At 40.5% G+C, this 17,350-nt stretch overlaps 1 protein-coding gene across 2 annotated transcripts in view; it reads right to left on the reverse strand.

Moving 5' to 3' along the window:
* Positions 1–17,350, reverse strand: part of plcb1l (phospholipase C beta 1-like) — a 135,145-nt gene that overhangs the window by 57,708 nt on the left and 60,087 nt on the right. The window lies entirely within an intron of this gene.

A 17,350-nucleotide genomic window follows, 5' to 3' on the forward strand; every position in this document is an offset into this window, starting at 1 on the left:
CAGTCAACTCAATACAGTTTTCCCCCAAATTACATTAATGTTTGTATGTAACAATTATTATGAAGATAGGCAATCGCTTCCCATCCACGACAAGTCACCCTGCTATGCTAACTAGCGGTCAGCAGGTCTCTGTGGGTGTCAGTTACCTGTTGCGCACACAGAGCAAGGAAGGGTATCTATCTTCTTGCCTGGCTCTGGAGAGGACGGCAAATGAGCGTATTTCACAAAGTCGGGGAGCTCTATTAAATAAATGGCCACAAAAACTGTAAATTTGTTAAACTCTCTTCACCAAGAGTAATGCCTCTTCAGATTTAATACAACTTTAATTCACCTCCGCCTTAATCATCCTAGACATTTTGCAGGTTAAATGAGCTGGCTGTAAGGACTAAACACTGGATGCTGGCAACAGCCCAGCTCACACAGAAAAAACTCAAGAATTAGTAATCAGTGAATTAATTTTCTTAGGAAATCGAACTAATTTTGACAAATAAATATTTAAGCCAAATCTTTGGTACAAATCGTACAAAGAAAAAAACCACAGCTCCTCCGAGGTGCAGGAGAGGAATAACAATGATCTTTTTCTCTCTTTTGCAGCCCAGTACACTAGCGGCATACAAAACAGTTGCCCAGGCTTAATTAACACAACAAAAAAGCTCTGTAAAGGATTTTGCAGTGAAAAGCAAATGAGCTCCAACTAATTTAACCAATCAAACAAAGACCATTGTGTCCTGTGTCACACTGATAAATGTCCTCTACACGTCCCTCACGCCCCCTATCAAATTGTGAGGCTTAGTGGTTCCCATTATAATCATACTGAACAACAAATTTTCCCCATTGAAGAATCTCTCCCCTTTGACAAGCCGTCTATCAGTCATTATGCTGCTGAGAAGAGGGCTACTTTCATGGAAAAAAAGTGCCTCACCATCATTTTTAGAATGGGGAAAAAAGTTCACTGTAGTTTGTTATCAAGAAATATCAAAAAGATTGTCCTTATTCAGGCAGGTTGAGAGTCAAATAATCCAGTCCTTGACCACCAATCAATTGTTTACAAACTGTTGATTTGTATGGGAATCCATCACTGTTTGCTTTTGCATTCTGAGTGCAAACCCGCCCCATCAATCAAAGCATAAAAAGCCACTTTCAATTTGCTAAAACACACAATACTAAAGTACCCTTTGAGGGATGTTCTGGCAGGCTGCTGCAGATGAAAGGCTTCTGAGAACAGACGACATTTAGATGCATATTTCATTCTTTTTACAGCACTCACATCATTTTGAACTTTTTGATGTTATTTGTAGCCATTAGCCGAACATACAGCGCATCTCCTCATAAGGAGTCAAGATAGGGTCGATCTGGGAGGGGGTCACAGGCGCTTACAGCACATCAACGGGATAAATATCAGCCTTTATGTTGATTTAGTCTCACTGGACAAGAGGTAGAAGCAGAAATAGAAAGAAATAAAAGTACAGCCATGAAAAGGAAGGAAGAAAAGAGGAGAGCAGGGGATTCAGCCATGTGAGTGAAATGTAATTTGTGCTAGGGCTTTGTTGCAGCCACTGGAGGCATGACTGAGGTCCCAGTTACCGGAGAGATGGGGGATTTGGAGCCTAACGGGTGATGAGTGGTAGGGTGGGGGTATGGGGATGAATGGGATGTGATGAAGCAAAAGGATGTTTTTGTGTTTCACAACACCATAATAATCCACTGTCTTGGTGCACTGCATATCTACTATTTCCAGAGTGTGTGCGTGTGTGAGGTGTTGTACTCATACTCTGCTGTTTGTGTTTATTCAGGCATACATGGTACATGCTAGAAGGTGCAGTGTGTCTGAACAGGAAGTCGTTTTAGTCACTTGACATTCAGGTGGAGCTGCAGCCTGAGGAAATACACAAGAGTTCCTCTTCCCGCCTTGGTTTGTCACACAGCAGAATCTGTCACCAGCCATGCGCTCAAACCATGTCACACTTTGTTGGGCACAAGGGAAGGGATTCAGATTGGCAAAGGGAAGTCAACCTCACCTCAGGTCATTAAACCTGCAGCAAGGCACCTGTCTAAACTCTCTCTCTCACTCTCTCTCTCTCACGCACACACACGCACGCACGCACGCATAAACACACACACACACACACACACACACACACACACACACACACACACACACACAACCACAAACAAGTCTACATGCACAGTGGTGTAATCAAACAGACACATATCAACATGCACACATGTGAATGCACACACAGCCACATGTATGTGTGCCAAGACTCGCACTGGGACATCCGATCAAAGGAAATGACAAGATGAATGATTGATGATGATCCACCCACCTATCCACAAACAAACAAACAAACACACACACACACACACACACACACACACACACACTACACGTTCTTTTTTATCTTTGAGGACCGTCGATGACATATTGTACTCATGTTCTAAAAATATTGCAACTGTAAAAAAAAAAAAAAAGGCTTCCAGTCCTCACTATGACTATGTAGCAAGTACACACACACACACACATATACAGACACTGGAAGTAATCTATATATTATTTGACTGCAGCATGCCTTCCCCTCCCCCAACACTTTAAAATGTGAAAAAAAATTCTATATGCAACTGCACTTGTGTGTATAATAAAAGTTAGCAAAACAGATGACGTTTCACAAAGAAACCACTGCAATTTTGGACAAGAAGCAGTGGATTTACTTCTCTAGAGCTGTGCTGTGGCCGTTGAAATAACTGATTAGGTGTCAGGACAGGCTGTTTAAGTAAGAGAACAGGGTCTCATTCATGGGGGAACCTGCTGGTGTACAAATTAATGTTACAGTCGGATTTGAAGTTGGGAAACTACTTTTTTCTCACAAGACATTTGCAGCTGAGTGCGTAGAAAAAGCCATTTTGGTTGGTATCTTGAGGACGGTTGCACTTTCACTGACCCTGCCAAGCTGTGCATCTTGTGGTAGTTCACGCTCTTTTTTTTCTTCTTTTTTTTTTAAAGCATCTGCACTTCTTAACCATGAAGATGTTTCCAAAGCTCAGAGTTGCAGAAACAATTTCAGAGGTCTAGATTTTTGGTGGATAAAAAGTTTTAATATTTTATCATTTTACTACACTTGACAGGCAATGCTTGTAATTTCTGCTTCAATGCCATTGTCTTGGGATGAGTTTATCATTGCATTATACAACTAAGTTTGTTTTCTTCTTATAACCGGTAAATTTATTGACAGACAAGGCTCTTTTCTTGAAATTACAGGCCAGTTACCTCATCAACTCATCTCAGTTTTCTTGGGATAACCAGAAAAGAAGAGTGGTTGTTTCAAGATAATTCAATAGAGAAATGGATGATTTTGAGATAATGGCCCATAAAAAGTAATTACAAGCATAGCAGTCAGTAATGAACTATTTTACATTTGGTAGCCAGTATTAAAGGTCAACTCTAGAGAGTGTACACTGACATAACTTCGCCAATGGAATATGCCCCTTCAGTCAGATTAGACATGGGAGGGGGCGGATATTAAAGACCTCAGGTGTAGATCTGAAACCACTCCTTGAACAGAAACATGATAAAATGTACTGGCTACACTCACAAATCTGTCACTTCATTGATAACTGACCTATTACATTACTAGTATTGGTAACTCTAATCCAATCAATCTCGTCAGTTTACTTTAGTCAAGCTGCACTCATCATATCACAACTTTTCACCCAGCTAACATAATGTTATCCTTCTGGTTAGCTACTTCATGCTACCTCACTGTTGATTCTGTAACCAGACTGATAAGCCAGTTCAAATGCCGGCCTACTGAGCATCACTTTGTCTCTGCCTTGATTTATATGGGTGATGACAGGGTTGTTTGTCATTGTATGTATTCTGACAGCAGAAACTGTAGATACCTCGGGAGCGACCACGGTGCCTGTTTGTTTTGATCATGTCAATGCTCTCTTAACTCTGCAGTAGGACATTCCCACATGGGAACTTCTCCAATTCCGCCTAAACACACACAGAGTGTCAAAACATCCTGTAACACTGTTGCCTTAAGCGAAACATCAAAACAAGTGAAAATAATACAAATAAAAGCAGTTGGACTTCTCAGTAATCCTTATAAATAAGAATTACTCAAGAATGAGTGTCCATGGACAAGTTTTCCTTTTTACATTTTTTTTTTGACATTTCTGTAGCTGATTTTGATGCCAGGGAAAAGCAGAAAAGCCTGGAATTTACAATAATTCATCCAATGTGTCAAATATCTTGCACAGCCACGGACAAAAACAAGACAACAACAAAAATGAAACCCACTAAGTCTGTAATGAATTAAAGAAGTGCACCATCAGGTCATATTAAAAGCAAGCTAGCTGGCTCACTGCAGACCTGGTAGACTTGTTTTTAGTAATAGCTTTGTTGTTAGCCACTAAAATGTCAGCAAGTACTGCCTCCTGCTCAGATCATTTATCATTGGTAGTGTTGTTACTATGAAGCTGTCTGATGTTGTTAACCATGTATACTAAGAACCAATAGCATCACTGTTCCTGTGTGAGCTAAAACTGAGCAGCATCAGCCTGACCACAGACTCTCTAAGTGTTGAATTTCAAGAAACATAGGATGATTGTGACCAAATTCAAATACATTTGAAGCAGTCTCAGTTGTCTTAGGGGCCAGGGAGGTCCAGGCTACTTATATTTGCATGATTCAGATCTCCACAAAACAAACTAACAAAAAACACATCACAATCATTTTCATGGGTTTCACAATGAAAATGATGTGAAAAACATTCCCTCCAACATTGCAAATTAGAGCTCCAGATCAGTCAAAAATGATTGTGTTTTCAAAATTGTGCAGCCTTTCAGCATTACACTTAATCCCTTTTTTTTAAACAGAAAATCCCTTTTTTTTTTAAACAGAAATCAAGCTGACTAACACTTCCACTTCATAAATTCCCGTCAACAGTAACATCCGACGATAGCAACATTGCGTGCCTTCCCTCTATTAGCGTCATCACCCTCTGTGACCTCAACCCTCTACATACTTATCTCCTCATGCCTTTCAAATCCCTTCATCTAACAAAACCGCCAATTAAGAGCTCTCTCAATCCCCGGGAACCACAGGTGCTGCTGCACATGGATGGCTTTGAAGGTATATATCCAACTTTAGCATCAATAATGATATGAGCACAGCTTTAGGGGACACTGCTGAGCATTACAGCAGGTTAAAAGCAGGGCACCATCTCTTGCTGCTGGCTAGCCTTGTTAACTAACAGAGCGGCAAGATGCTGCTGGTGGTGCAGTAGAAAACCCCAGGCGTTTGGAGAGCAATGACAGGAAATCAAGCAGGGGGTGATGTGCTCATTCTGACACACAAATATGTGTTGTTGTTTATCTGCAACCATCTGTGGGAATAGCTGCACTGTGGAGGTTACTGATGATCTGACGTGAGTTAATTTTCCTTATGGGACTCTATTGTAGAGGAAAGGGTTTGTTTAAGCACAAGTTTATATGTGTGTAAGTGTATTTGCCAGTACACATGCTCTCTTGTTAATCTGTCAATGTGAGTCACCGAGTCTGTAAAGCATTTCACCACACCAACGCTAATCCTAAAACGACTTCCTCTCCTAGTGATGCAGTCATTTATTTAAGAGTCATGCTGCATCTGCAGAGCATGTTTTTAACATTAGCTACATCCTATGTTGCTTTGTAAGAACGCACTAAAACACTGATTCCATTTTTTTCTTTTGAAAAGGCCCAAACTTTCTCACTGAGCTGAAGCTCCTTTCCCACAAATGACCTTCCTAATTAACCACATACAGGCACACACACACTAAAAGTCTTAAAACCGTAGTGGAGAACAGGGACCAAAGCACTTTCGATTTCCCTCTGTTTACAAAGGCGTATGTATTTTTAGCATCCGTGCAGTCTTCAACCAATATAAACCACAATGTTGCATTTTGGCTGAATGAGTTGTAATCAGGTGAGAGAAAAGGAAAACCAACCCCTCAACGGCAAAGTAACAACTTAATAAGTCTGACTTTTGATGTACATCAATGCTTCTGTTAGTCCTACAACCAAATGATCATGGTATTTTCAAATTAATTTAAATTTAACAAATGTTTCAAATTAATCACATGCACTTCATCTGCAAATTATTCTTTTACCGCACAACCAACAGCAACTCAAGGAAAGTTCTTTCAGATAATATTTTGTCTTCTAGCATGGGGGGGGGGGGGGTCCTTGACATTCTGACGTACCACAGAAGCATAAACGGGTATAACAGAATACAGTTGTGAAAGCCTGACTTTAGCACCAAAGATAGCCACACATATGAAAAGGGTAAATTTGGCATTTAACCATTGGGCCTAACACAACAAAGCAAAGTTACTCTACACCATGTCCCATTTACTGGAGCTTGTTACATCCAAACTTGCTTGACTGTTGTCTTGTTGGAAAACTTGAAAAAGCATTTTTGCAGTTTGGCATTATTTTGACTGATTTACATCAATTAAATCAAAGAAAAATATACAGTCGGTCATAAGCGGTGGTCATTCAGGCATTGACTCAGTTTGGTTTTCAGCTCATTCACACAAAAACGGTTTCATGACATCAAAAACCTTTAAATCAATGCACCAATAAATGGTTGAACAGATGCGTTTTATTCTGAATAGTGGTTCAGTACATTTCAATATATCCTCTCAAAGCAGCTTTACAACATAAAAATAACCAAAAGAGTATCAAAAATAAATCTGATATACCCTCCTCAACACGCCGCATCAACTTCAACAATACAGTCACATCTTTGCTAAGCACAACTATACCTGCTTGTGAGATGGTAACAAAAATGTAAACACTCAAAAATCAAATTACATGTTGAATACACTTGTGACTAAATATATTTTAAAAGGGGAATGCCCAAAGAAAATACACATATTCTTAGATGCATGTACACACCGAACACACACACACTCACACAAAGCAAAAGACATACAAAGACACCAATTTCATGGCCTCACAGTGGTGAACCATGATATGGAGATTTTTGGCTACAGGGGGACACCATGTAGCTCAGCTTTAAAGCTTTTCTACTGATCAAACAGCCGTTTGATTCAGCCTCAATAGCAGCAGCCTTTCATACACGGAGGGGATAGCTGTCTGCTCTCATTATGGCTCCAGTTTCACATTTTAAAGTTCCTCAGTGTGGAAACTGCCTTACGAATGTCTGTAGCTTGGGGTGAAACTCAGTAAACACAGTACAGTGTGTACAGACTGAGAATAAACCTGCGATAAACCTCTCAAAAACAACTGCACCGTAAACCTGATCAAAGAATGAGAACAAACGAGGATGAGTAGGAAGGTGCGAGGGAATCGGAAAGGGATCAGCAGTGATTCTTTGATTCTGGAGCATTCATTTCTAGCTCACCCTCTATCTGAAACATCCCTTTCATCCAAAAGCCTCTGCTGATTTTTATTATTCTCCCACATGGGCATAATTCATTCGAGCACTCAAGTGTCAGCGGACGGACACAGACCACCACAGTCTCATGGGGCGGTGAATTGCCCACAAGGCTGGGAGTAAAAGGTCAGGGCTTTATCAGTCAGCTGTCAGGTGATGCATCTCTGACCACAGTATGGAAGCAAGTGTGTGTTAATACAGGCTACTGCAAATTTTCATCTTGGCTAAGAGTAGCTGAGTGTACCAAAAATGATGCGAAGTTCTAAAGATGATATTCTGCCATCTGGCTATGCTGCCTGCTAGGCATCTGTATTGGCTACTATCCATCATGAAGCCGCAGTACTCAAGAGTTTGTGGGTTTAAAGCCCTACGTAGCCTCTATAAGGCTGAGAACAAGATGAAACTAGAAATACAGCGTTGTGATGTGTATCTGTCTCCAGCCTCAGTGGCTCTTTGTTCGATATTAAAAGATGTCTCCTCGAGTTGTTCTGCACGTATTGAGGTCATGTGAGGTGACAGTGACCTTTGACCACCAAAAATATTCTGTCCATCCTTGATTCCTAAGAAGTGTTTGAAACAGAAATTCCCACATGGACTTCCTCACATCTTGTTTAATGATCAAAGTGGGACTAATCAGAATTATCTCTCCACATTTTTGGAATACATTTACCAGTGGTGATGAGCCTCTGCTCTCTTGCATGGAGATAGAGGTTGAGAAAATGCTTGAGAAGAGGTTTAAAGACAGACTTAACAATCCATCGTTCCAGCTCTTCAATAGGGGCATTTCATTAACCCCGAAAGCAGTGAGACATAAAACGAGAGAGGGAGGGGGCGACGGAGGGGAGATGGGGAGCACGTATCGTGCCATTTCCAAAATGCCCACAGATGAGCAATAACTTGTGCTGACAGGCAGCCATTTTCAAGTCTTGGAGAAGTGGCCCATCATTCACACCCGGCACTAATCATCTCATGACGCACAGTGCAACTGAGCATCGCAGACTTTGAGGGGAATGTGAAAAATGCATTTTTCAAAGGGGCAGTTACATAACCAGTGTGTATTCCTCATTTTATCATGAATAATCTAAACATGGATGGCAGCAACTTATTACGGTAATTCCTCTTTCTGATCAGACCTAATTCTGCTGCACAACAGGAGTTGTGTTGGGCTTTTATTATGGCTGCAGGGCAGCTGGACTCCAGACACTGGCCAGAGATGTATTAGAGAGAAAATTTGAGATGTGTGATTTACTGTTTCTGATTCTTTCTTTTTTCCCCAAGGGTTTCCTTTATTACAATTATCACAGTTAAAACAGGATGATGAAATGTATTTTAATCTGTAACTTCCTCGTTTGGCTTGATTGATTACTTTTTAATATCAATATTTTGCACTACTGAGCATATGGGTACAACAACAGCTACTCTTGGGCTTCTGTCCAAAGCCCAAGAGTCCCTATCAGGGTTCAAGTGATGCAAAATGTTGATGTCTGACAGCTGTTGACAGCTGTGCCTGGAGTCTAACCCAGAAAATTGCAGAAACCCCTAATTCAGTCCTCCTCCTTGCATATAAAATCCCTTGACATCTCATTCAGGGTTCTGTGTCATCAAGGAGAAGCACATTCTTCATAGCTTGACAGCGTTTGATCACAGCCGCCCTGATAACTAAATCATCTGATTCAACTGTCACCCGACAGACTCTGTCACAAAGATTCGCCCACAGAGGAGTTCCCACTGGTGTTTATCCACCACTTTTTACCCAATAACTCATCTCCTCAGTTACACTTAACATGTGCATCAATTATGTTTTGCGTGAACACCACCTGCAGTGAAATAGTCCACCTTTAACATAGCAGACTAAAATGCTAAAATGTTTATATTCTAATAGATTCTGCTTTGATTTGATGGCACCCTGACTTGTGAGAGGCACAATGATGCCTATTTTATTCCTCTTCCGAGCTCCATGCATCTATCTAGGTCAGTTTTTCCTCAACCACAGCCCTGCAGACGACGGGCTGTGAAGCTAATTTTTTTGCATGGAACTTCTTATTTAACCTTTATTTTACCAGGTAGTCACTTGAGATCAGGTGATCTCTTTTCTGAGCGAGACCTGGTCAAAATGGCAACCTCTAAAACAAGCAAAATAACACAAAATCAGACAAGAACAAACAAAGCGACGTGGTACAGAGAAAAAACGAACAGTGAAACAAGGCCAAAAGTAGATAAAAGTCGAAGCAAGGAGGCAGGGGAGGCTGGGCTTTACAAAGGGTCACTAAGGAGAGAGGTTCAGGTTAATGGAAATGTGAATACATTATCCAGCAAAAACAATTACATTGTCCTTTTTCAGTTGTAATGAAAAGGGACAATGTAATTGTCTTAAGCTCTGTGTTTTAGTCGACTGGACTGTTTCGGTTCACTTGAAGCAGTTTCGCCTCTTGTCCAAAAGGCTTCTTCAGTTCTAAGTCTTGAGGGGAGCTGCAGGCTTAAAACTCTGTGTGTGGGTGTGATCCAACAGGTATACCCTGACCTGGTTGACTGAGAACTTTCACTGACTTATTGCACGCAAATCTATTTTCACGACGGAATATTGATTGTAGTATACAATGGAAAAGTTTAAGTTCAAACCGTGCACATTTCAAATAAATTATATTTCAAAAAGCTCCATCTTCAAGCAACATAAGGAATTCCAGACACTCGGTTTGACAAGCTAACCGCTAACATTTTACCCAGGTGTGGCAAATGAACATTTCTTGTAAACCAAATCATAGAACTTTAAAGAACCAAGTTGCTTTTACAGTATTTATGACAGGGATTCAGATTTCGTGAATATGTTCCAAATATGTAATCAGAAAGGATGATCTTAATAATTTGTGATCTTTTTAGTAATTGGCCCTTGCCAGTTACAAATATGAGTAGCTGGGCACTGAAGTAGAACTAAACCTGATAACCTGATCTAGACTATGTAACAAAAAAAATCCCTGCCAGCCTCTGGTGCTGCTCTACATACTAGAAGCTACAGTGTGGAATTCTCATGACAGAAATCATATCCAAGTTAAGAGGAAAGAAGGGGATGTTTATGACAGCGCTACCGGTCTCATCCCACTTGTATCAGCAGAAGCTGCAACTGCGAGCCAAACTACATAAGGCTGCTTTAAATATTCACCATTTTGCAGCATACTACATAAATGTTTTTCACTGTATTCTCAACATCATCTCAATTTTTTTAGGCACTGACTTGATTGAAGAGACAGAGGCCATGAAAGAGCTGCTCCTACAACATGAGGCATGCTGCATACATCGCCTCAACACTGTTACTTCAAAGTGAAATTGTTTTTCTAAGCATCAAGGAACCCCCCCACACTTAATTTTTTTCTCAACATGACCACAACCTTTTCCAAAAAACAAAAAGAATCTGGATTGATTGCACATGTCTGCAGAGCTTTGAAGAGTATAATGCCCAAGAAATTGGGTGGAAATTGGACAATTCTGCTGAAAAATCTGCTTTTCTCTGGTACCAAGATTACTCAAGAAGCATCTGATGAAAGACTACCGTAAAACTGCTCTGATTACATAGCTTCTGGAAACACTGGAGATGGAGCCAAGTAAATTTTCAACACATTAATATTTCATATGCTATTGAAATATTTCACTTATACATGAAAAACAGTCTTGTATCTCTCAACAGCGCCAAAGTGTGAACTGTAACAAAAACGCCTGTCAAAAAATAACAGTTTTCAATACTCCATTTTAAATTTAATGCAAACAGAAAACAGGAAAATATACTGTTTGTGCTGACCACAGACATTATTTCAGGCATTTCACAGCACAATACATCAACATAATGCTTACATGATGTGCTGGCTTAATCAAACTAAAACTGGACTTTTAAAATACATGTAAACACATGTCTGACTAAAACTGTATTTTTCAAAGTCGAACTAACATTCCTATATAAGGTGACTGGGAATTGATTTGGTCTGGCACACATAAGCCTCCGTTGGCCTCAAATTGACCCTGGTTCTACTCCTGCTCTGTAGGTCCCACTGTGCAAGACAAACAGTACATGTGTAGCCTAGAGTTGTCTAGTTTACTTTAATAGTCATTAAATTTATCCACCATTGGACTGGGACTCTGCTTACAATCTTGTTTGGTATGTGATGCAACAGGTGAAGTGGAAGAACGTATTATTGCAGACATCTTGAAGGTGGCATACCACTGTCTCCTGTTCCAGGGGTGAACACATTTCAGTGAATGAATGTATTCTTCTCTGTTCATGTACATTGGAACAACAGCAGTAATCCAGTTAAATGGCCAAACTGAACTGTAACTTAAGTTTGACTGTAACTGAGCATCCAAACCCACTGATTTAACACAAGTCCGGGGAGGTGCAAAAACCTGTTTCCAGGTTTTAGGACTCATTCCTGCACCACTCTAATGTAGGATGCTCTTTATATGCTTTTAATTATAACTTCATTTGAAAAAAAAAACATTTTTCCAGATGAGCCTTTATGAGCCTATTCACAGTGACTCAAGCCAACATCTGGACACGACACTGGAGGATATGAAATTATCCTGACATTAATGGGGAAAAACGTAGTAGTGTTGCAGATGCCTGAGTCACAGGGGGGATTGCAGAACTGTGGGGAAGCAACCTGCCAGCTTGGATTAGGAGGGAACAGAAAAGCTTGGAGGGCAGGACGTGAGGATAATTATACAGAGGAGACTAGCCACATTTAAGTTCCCTTTGCACCTCAATCCCTGGGAATGAATAGTAATGTGCTACAAGGGCACATTCTGAAATACATTTGCTAAATGAGGTTATACATTTTACATGTGTTCATACACTTATGTGTGTGAACTACTTGGGAGAATCTAAGTCTACAGGGAGTGATAGAAGGAGTGAGGGAGAGTAAACAGGAAAAGAGGCAAGAGGACGATTCATGCTGTGTGTGAATCATTGTGAAGGAAAGACGGGGAGACAGAGGGGGCAAGGGGCAGATTTGATGAGGTGGAAGTAGTCTACCTGGCATGCACTCTTCCACTCGCTGGCTGAACTCACATTGGACAGACAGGAAAGCAGAGGCACCATCAAGAGAAAGCTGACCTCAGATACACCACAGGAACTCCAGCAGGAGAAAAATAATCAACCACAGTGAGTCACCAGCTCAGCACTTCTCATTACTGAACAAAACTCGGAACTTAGTACCACAGAAGTCAAATAGCTGAGCTGGCAGACAAATCAAACACGCCGCTCACATGGTTGAAGTAGTCATCAAAGCATGAGTAAAGGGTGTTGTGTAATGAAATGATACACTGCCAAAATCAAAGCTGAGAAATTTCATACACAGGCAAATGCTCCAAGAGCCTAAATAATTGGGAAAAATTGTTTGGCTATAGTTCAGAGTGTAAAGAATCATTTAATCTAACAAGATGTCACCACTGTAATGGCATCAAGGAAAAACTCTAAGGAAAGTTGTCAGCCAAGTGACTGCCGTTATCAAGTTTGTAATTCCACTTGTTATTTTCTCCCTGTGTGACTTTCAAGATCTCCCTCCATCTCAGCGTGCTCCAGGTATTCTGGTCATTACTCTCGCCCACTCTCTGACTCATTCACATCAATTTGTGAGGTGACTGAACCCCATTCTGTTCAAGCTGTCCATCAGATGACAGTTGTTCATGGGAGGCACAAAAAAAAACCAACACGCACTGGATACTTGCAGGTACATAACTACAGTAATTACACTGGAAACTTACAGGTGCTCTAATTTGGCAGAGACAGACTTAAGGAAATACTGAAGAAAAAAAACACAGTGCAGAATCTACATGGCAGCTACACTTGCATGGCTTTTAAGAAGGCATAGATGCACCCACACTTAGTTTGATAAACTTGGCCAGTGCAAAAACGACGTAGAATAGAAAGATGGCTGCCGCCAAAAATTCCAGCATCAATCGTCAATTATCAAAGTCTACCTGACATCTAACCGTCCAAGTAAAAACTGTTTCCTCAAAAAAAAATTGTACAGAAATTGTATATATACAATACTGCTGTATAGGCTTTCATGTACTGCTCCAAAAAAGGTATTAGAAAGAAACTTGACACTCTTCTTTTTTGATTAAAGCTGAATGAAGCAATGCAGAGCTGCCATGCAGAGAATTTTCATGCAGAGAGGTTCCAAAATTCATGCATTGCATTTCTGCATCACAATGGTGAGAACGGCTGTTAGGAGGAGACGGGAACAGACAAAATACAGCAGTAACAATGATAGAAATGTGACAATATGAATTCAAAATATAACTCCTGTTGGCTGACAAACATTTATCATGAAGTTCAGGAATTAGTTTGCCTTATCCAAGTGTGGACTTCAAGCATATCTACTGATTTAGTTTACCAAAAGAAGCCTGCAAAGTTTTGCTCTCCATCAGACTGTGCATAAGAGGCCATTTTCAGCCTCCAGTCCTCCCTTTGGCACCCTGCTCAGCCCCTCCAAGAACCAGAAGCCTGAGTGAGAGCGAGGCCCCCGCAGGGGGAATGTCCACAATGGGGTCCAGGAGTAAATAATGTACAAGTCCCAGTTGGTACAGTGCAGCCTTAAGGCTGCAGACGCTGCTGCTGCTGCTGTACGGAGCAAACATATGTCCTCTACCTCGAGCTGTTTCCATCATTTTTGCCATCTTTTTTTTTTTTGCCCCCCCCCCCTTCCTTCTTGACAAAACATGCCAATATGTAGGGCTCCTTACAGCGTAGAGGACATTAAGCAGATTCCAGTCGCAATGACATCTCTAATAATTCTGACCAGAACCAATTGGGTTTATTGGGGGACATTCCTGCAGCACTAAGGGGGGAGGCTGTGTAGCATCACAAGTAGTCAACATGTTGTATAATGTAATAGTGAAGCTGTAGAAATGGGACTGCGCTTTGTCTTTCTGCTGATGGAGACGTACACAGAGATCTGGCTTTATTCATCCCAGAGACGTGGCTTTGTCCTTATTTGTTAAGTTAATATGAATGACGCAAAGCAGTTGTTCAATATTACAGCACATGGCTTACAATTCCACGCACAAGCTGAGTGCACAAAGGCACAAAATGTACTGCCAAAGACATGGTAGGGATGATTATTGTATTTAAGCCATAGCCAGACAAGAAGTCGAAATCAGGCAAAGAAGACATCCCTGAGGGACAGTACTATTTTAGGATAAAGCACTATCAATACTGAGCCTTGGTGTGAGCTTAGCTGACAACTGCTGGGATGTCCAGGTTGTCCCATACTGAGGAAGCTGCAAACCACACCTAACATAAATATGAAAAAAATGGTGTTCACACGTGAACTGATGTCAAAACATAATGTGTACCCTGGTGCCGAAAACCAACTAGAATGGCATGCTCTAATGATCTATGCTATAAAGGTGAAATCAAAGTGCAAATTAAGTCAACAAATTACTATAATAACGGACCCAGTTCAACTGTTACATCTTACATATTACATCAATACTTGTGCAGCCCATCAACGACAACGTATAATGGAAGTCATTAATGGAATATGAAATTAGAGACATCATGGAGGTAGTTCACTGTTGTGGCAGTTATTGTGAAGTCAAATTAAGCGGATGCTGGCATGGCTTATGTTCTTCTATATTCTTTGTAATTACATTTTTTTGTATGTTTTGGAACACAGAAGTCCACTGATGACGAGACAAAAATATCTTCTTTATAAATCATTATTTGCCTTTTTCCCTGTTTCTTTCCCCCCTCAGTACATCATTTTCCCGAGCTGTCCTGGACGTTGCTGCACCTCTTCTGCCACCCTGGGGAGCTCTGGACTACCACAAGCTTCCTACATCACATGTTGAGTTGTTGGCCAGACAGTTTTCATCAGACAACGAGGAGTTTCATGCTACTTCCCCCTCAACTGGTGCCAAGACAAACCAGTGGAGGCGCGAGTGCAGCAACTATGACACATGGCAACTTCTACGCCCAACTAAGCTGGGGGCAACATAGGGAACTAAATATGTCGATAAGCCACACAAAAGGTCGCTGCAAAAGGCAAACTTGATGTTCTTTGGATGACAGGTAGTTAGACCTAAAAAGGCTTTATAGAAAGTGAAATTAATATTAAAAAACTAGTGATTTTTTTTCTAATTTAACGTGTTTAGTACTATGCTGTCAAGCCAATTCCCACACCAGTCTTCTAAGCATGGAGAGGAAAATTTACTGAGTGATATAATTCCTGGATAAACAACCCTAATTGGGCCTCCAAATCCCTCAGCAAACATTCGAGGATCCTTGGTAAGCTCCATGCAGTAATGACTATGATTTATCCTGTGTCTGTAGTCATCATTTAGCCTTTTGCCATCATTAGCTTCACCATGACACAGAGAGCCTGCTGTTCCGACATACCCAGACCATCTGCCAGGGCAGGCCATGCCAGCGCCTGACCAGCCAGCCACCCACCACCCACAAAAAAGGGCGCATTTGGTACAGCATCTGTGTGCACACAAAGGCTTGGATTACTGAACGTTTAAACAAACCTGTAGATATTCAACGACATTCAATTGGCCATATAATCCTATGGTCTGTGCTGGAGCTGAGGCCCCAATCAGACAGTGATCAGGGGACATCCCATTTCAAAATGCTATAGGCGTAATGATACAGTTAATGAGGGATATCAACACTCCAAGCAGAACTAGACTCTACATCTGATTGGTTTTGATTCTGTGTGACTGATCTTTGATAAAAGATGATTATCAGTCCACTGTTGTTCCCGTGTGGGCACCGATGGCACCTCTGAGCTCAATTAGTCTTGGTTTCCAAAAAGCAGAGCAGATGTGTCTAGACGGCTGCTGCAGTTAACAAGACAAACACTCAGCCAGTTATCAGAAAACATCTTATATTTGTAATCCACTGATAAAAATACAACCAAGGACATATTTTTCACCCCTGGGTCAAATCGTCTGTCAGAATTACACAAAACCTGCGCTGACTGTCATGAATATTTGCCTCCGGTCAGTAGATTGATTGAAATAGTTTTGTGAAGTTAAACATAATGAAAAACAAGGGGTTCCAAAAATGTAGTAAATTAGGAACTATATATTAAAAAAAACAACTTTTATTCAAGTGGCAAAACCATTATAAAACAGCAATAAAGTCAAAACGTTCAGTCGTGGAAACAAGTTGGTTAATCTCTTTAAAAGTGTGGCTTTTTAATAATGTTGGCTGACTTTAATGGTTAATTTGGCCAGTCAGATGTGAAAATGATTAAACAACAAAAAAAGACTTAAAAATAAACTAAAAATTGAAAAAAAAATATATATACTAAATATAAATAACATTTTTGCAGTGTTCTTTTTTTCTGAGGCAAAACGTTCTTTAAATAGGTGGGATCCTTAATTATAATTAACATTTTTCATAATTTGATGAGATGGGATATCAGTTTTGTACGAGTCAAGTAAGAAAAGAGCAAAGACACACACACAGACAAAAGGCATTTTAACAACAAAATACGTGTAGTTGTGGCCTGCCTGATTCAGCATATCCATGAAAGAAGATGGCCTCTAAATGAAAATAAATCCTTCTTCATGTCCAACTTTTTGGGGTGCTTGTTATTGTGGGGTTTTGTTTGTTTTTCTTTGTCTCTGCTTCTACTGCCTTCCAAGCGCACCCTTGACACTGTGGACAGAAAAGTCCACTCGCTTTATAGAAAATACATCTCCATCAGTGATCCCTGTGTTTCCAACACTGCGTGTCACTGCAATACTTCTAACTGTTAAATGGGATTGTTTTTCCTCTTCAGAGCTTTTTTTTTGTTTTTAGCATCTCTGGTAAGTAATAAACACGTGTAATGCAACTACCAAACCAGGTTCAACTGCAATACAATTTCCTGTGGAAACAAATGCACGGAAACAAAAATAAATCCCTTA

Source organism: Aulostomus chinensis, chromosome 20 (genome assembly GCF_037954235.1).
Source record: "Aulostomus chinensis isolate RoL2024-O1b breed Wild chromosome 20, RoL_Achi_v1.0, whole genome shotgun sequence".
Classification (NCBI taxonomy): Eukaryota; Metazoa; Chordata; class Actinopteri; order Syngnathiformes; family Aulostomidae; genus Aulostomus; species Aulostomus chinensis.